The following is a 4,704-nucleotide window of genomic DNA, read 5'->3' as shown; positions in this document are numbered from 1 at the left end:
CGAGGCCAAGAAGCACAAAGGAAGCTAACCAAGCCGCTCTATGTACCTGTAGTCGAAGAAGACAATGCCGTCAAACTCCCACTCTATGTGTGTGTATGAGGCCACTTCGAAAGAGGCTACACACTCTCGAATGAGCCATGGATCTCATAGATGGAAGAGACTGCAAAAATGGTACCTGTGATGGCTATGGAAGCTTTGCAGCACAAACTACCAAAAGAGAGCTGAAAAATGCAGCTCTTAAATCGTAGCTCGAATGAGGTTTCTGATGGCACAGATGGCTCTAAAAGGGGGTAAAACCCAAGGATGCCTACTGGAAACGCTCTCGGAATGCTGAATTAGCTAATGCCGAAGTTGGAACCCTATTTGCACTCTTGAAAGTGCGCGCGCGCGGAAGCGATTTCGGGAATGAACCAGCTCTGATACCAGATGAAGGAGAGCAACCGGGAGCACATCAAAAGAGGAAGATGAATACGTACACACATCCACACACACCACCATAGCCACACACACACGTTGGAGGGGGAGAGCCGACACACACTGTGTGCCTTCTTTCTTTCTTTTCTATCTTATGCACTTAGGCACAATACACACTCTACTTTGTGTTAGTGGCTCACACAAATGTATAGTTGTACACTTAGGGTAGCAATTAGTGATGGGCAGTCGACCACATGGCCATTAAACCTAACAATATGTAGATGGCATGCTCATTGTAGGAAAGTACACCGAGGAGATTTCCATATTGAAGCAAACGGTGAGCAAAACTTTGCTATGAAGGATTTGGATGGAGCAAATCATTTTCTTGGTATGAGTATCAAGACAGATAGAAAAAAGGATATTCTTGAGCTATCTCAGGAATCTTATATCCACAAGGCCTTGCAGCGTTTCAATACGCAGGCAGGAAACACATTGAGTAGCCCACTATCGTCAAATTTGCAAGGAAGATTTTCCCCAAATCAAATGTTGAGAGAAGAGAAGTGATTAGTGTGCCATATTCTTCAGTTGTAGGCAGTCTTATGTATATCCTCTTCAAAATCCCCGTGAAGAGATGTTGTCTTCACATCTATTTGGACAAGCTTCATGTCCTCAATGGCTACTAGGCCAAGTTCTATGTGCAATATAGTTATCTTGACCATGAGTGAGAAGCTTTCGTCAAAATCAACTCCCTTTTGCTACTTGAATCCCTTAGCAACCAATCTAACCTTGTACTTAGGCTTGGGATCATTTGATGTAAAATTCTTCTTGTAAACCCATTTGCAAGGTAAGGCCTACTTGCCTTTTGGCAATTCAACCATGTCCCATGTCATGGCCTGCTCCCACTTGACCTTTTCATCCATTTCCATGGATTTTTTGTAACAAGATGGCTCATCACAGTCTATCAGCATGACATAGTCCAAACCTAATTGAAATCACTCCAGAGGATGTGAGGATCTAGTAGATCATCTCAAAGCCTAAATGTTGCTCTCTACCCTTTCAATTGGAGCATTGCTAGTGCAAAGTACATCAGTAGGCTTTTGAGTTTTCATAGATTCTGAGGCAATGTTCTTGAATGTGACTTTATTATACTCAACCGCTTTGATGGGTTTCTTGCCCATCTTTGATTTGTTGAAGATAACATGTGAACTACAAATTACTTTGCGAGATCCCAGGTGCCAGAGACGATGTGACATCTCTCTATTTGCACTATAACCAAGGACATTGTAGCAAGAATGCCAAAAGTTATGGCGATAAATTTTGAGAGTACCTCCTTTGTAGCAAGAGCAAAATCTCCAGTCAAAATGGTGCCCAAAGCATCATAAAACACACAGATGGACTTGCGGAAAAAATATAGTAGAGTCTCCTTTGTATGGGGAGTGAAAACGCAAAAAGGCCAATGATGTCGAAGGTACTGAGGGAGGTCAAGGGCAACATAGTGTCGAAAAACTAGGCTATGCTAGAGGATAGCCAAGCCGGTCTCTCTCCCTCTCGCTATGTCAAAAACGTCGAAATTCGAGAAGTCGGCTGCTCGAGGTCAATGTTGAAATCAAAGAAGCTGATGGAGGAGAGAGTTTGATCCTCTCTCTCTCTCTCTTTCTCTCTCTCTCAAACCAATGTTGAAACTTGAAATTCGATTGTGTGTGTGTGTCACACACACTATTTGCTTACCTTGTCACGAAAGCATCTCATAGCAAAGCTGCTGCATGGAAAAGCGGATAGATTCAATTTCAGCACCAGCTCTCAAGGCGATAGGGGGTGGTTGTTTTGCGTTTCAAGGGCCCTCGAAAGGTGCCGTTAGCCGGACTTATGGGGGAGCCCCTCAGGACTAAGTGGCACGGGCATGAGAGGGTGGGATCTACGGAGGGGGCATTGTGGGCCGTAGATCCCAAATGCGGGTACCCCAGATTACTCTAGGGTAAAAAGTAATCTAGGGTACCCGCATTTCGGAAGTAATCTAGAGTACCCCCATTTTGCGGCTCGGATTTAAACCCGGGATCTCACGCATGAGAGGCGCCTACCCTAACCACGACGCCATGCGTGCGTTGTGAAACGTGGGGACCTTAATTTACTTACAACATGTAAAATAGAGGCGGGCGCCAAAAAAGTATTCTAAGGTATCCTGATTTACTTTCGACGCCACCACTAAGATCTACGACCCACAATGCCTCCGCCATAGATCCGACCCTGCCATAGATCCGATCCTCCCATGCCCGTGCCACTTAATCTTGAGGGACGGAGCCCTCTAAAATTTCTATAACTCATGAAGACCCACTGAAAAGGCGGTGCAAAAGGGTTGTAAGAATTGAAATGCACAAGTAATGAGTGACCTACTTTGCCGATCCATTTTGGTAGGCTATTCAATGAGAACAACTTACCATGCCCTGCACAACGAGCTTCTTATGGAGCAGCCATAGCCAGGAAGTAGGCACCCACACTTTCTCATTGTGAACCCCCGCATCCATGGCATTGGCAGGCCGGGATGCCTTTCTCGCAGCAAGCTTATTGCTCCTCAGCGTCTCCGTTAGCAGGAGAAGTAGCACCAACGTTGTGACGCAGTATGCGCCTCCTTTCCTGCTCGACTACACCGCAGCTCTCAGAGCTGCCTTCATTATTGTGCTGTATGGCGCCATGGCTCACATCCTGCTCTCAAAATGGCGGAAAAAGGATGTTTATTTGGTTGATTACGCATGCTACCGTCCTCCTGACTTTCTCCGTGTCCCCTACAGCACCTTCTTGGAGCACAACACTCTCAACGGCATGTCTAAGGATAACACTGAATTTCAGCGCAAAATCTTGCAGCATTCTGGTCTCAGTGAGCAAACTGCATTGCCACCATCTTTTCATTTTCTGCCCCCCCGAAAGGGTATGTTGTACTCGCGTTCGGAGTCTCAGACAGTGTTTTTCTCTCTTGTGGATGAGCTTTTGGCCAAAACCTATGTTGAACCATCCGAGATTGGCATCCTCGTCCTTAACTGCTGCCTGTTTTATCCTTCTCCATCGCTCTCTGCCATGATTGTGAATAGGTACAAACTGAGAAGCGACATCAAAACTTTCAACCTCTCTGGAATGGGCTGTGCAGCATCTCTTCTTGCCGTCGACATGGTGAGGCATCTCCTAGAAGTGCATTCAGAGTCATATGCACTCATCCTCAGTTCCGAAAATATGTCTGGACGAGATTATACAGGTGGCAGGCGCTCCATGCTAATAGCGAACTGCCTCTTTCGGATGGGTGGTGCTGCAGCATTGCTCTCCAACAGATGTGCCGACAAGAGGTGTGCTAAATACAAACTTCTAAATACTGTCCGCACCCACACAGCATCTGATGACAAGTCATTCTCGTGCATCACTCATGGAGAGGATGACTCTGGTGAGATTGGTGTGTCTCTCTCTAAGGAGCTCATGATTGTGGCTGGAGATGCACTCACAAAGAACATAACCTCGCTCGGGCAATATGTGCTACCGATTTCGGAGCAGCTCAAATATGCTATCAATTTCATTGCACGGAAATATTTCAAGGTGCAGTGGTTGCCATACATGCCAGACTTCAAACAGGCATTTCAACATTTTTGCATACATGCAGGCGGGAAGGCTGTTATACAGGAGCTAGAGAAAAATCTGAAGCTGACAGGGGAGTTGACTGAGGCTTCAAGAATGACGCTTCACAGGTTTGGCAATACATCATCAACATCGGTGTGGTATGAGCTGGCCTACTTGGAAGTAAATCAGAGGGTCAAGAAAGGGGAGCGAGTCTGGCAGGTGGGGCTTGGTAGTGGGTTTAAGTGCTTCAGTGCAGTGTGGAAATCGTTGTGGGACACCAATGGTACACAGGATAATCCATGGAGAGATTGCATGCTGCAATATCCAGTGTCGATACCAGATTGTGTGGAGATTTAAAGGTGAAGGTCTTTATGTGGATGGAATACAATACGGCTGACCTCTGTCTTGACTCAGGATTGGGTTGCCATTGCTTCAAATTTTTTCTTCCTGTGCTGATAGTGCTCACGGCTGCATTTACTGTTAGTTTTTACAGCCTGCCCCATAGAACCATTGCTGGTCCAACATTGCTTTGGTCCTTCCTCTGTGGTATGCCGTTGGGGGCAGCTAACATCACCCAGGTCTGCCACTGCATTTTTAGTGCCTTGTATTTCACAGGAATATGAAGTTTTCCACTTTGCTTGTACATGAAATTTTTCTAAGTGTTCAAAGAGCTCTGTTTTGGGTTTGATTGCA

The 4,704-nt window shown here is 45.9% G+C and overlaps 1 pseudogene; it reads left to right on the top strand.

Moving 5' to 3' along the window:
- The first annotated feature begins 2,815 nt into the window (after positions 1-2,815).
- On the top strand, positions 2,816-4,704 carry LOC147465868 (3-ketoacyl-CoA synthase 5 pseudogene; annotated as a pseudogene).

Source organism: Adiantum capillus-veneris, chromosome 1, assembly GCF_014529385.1.
Source record: "Adiantum capillus-veneris isolate H3 chromosome 1, ASM1452938v2, whole genome shotgun sequence".
NCBI lineage: Eukaryota > Viridiplantae > Streptophyta > Polypodiopsida > Polypodiales > Pteridaceae > Adiantum > Adiantum capillus-veneris.
This window is presented reverse-complemented; position numbering and strand designations above follow the sequence as displayed.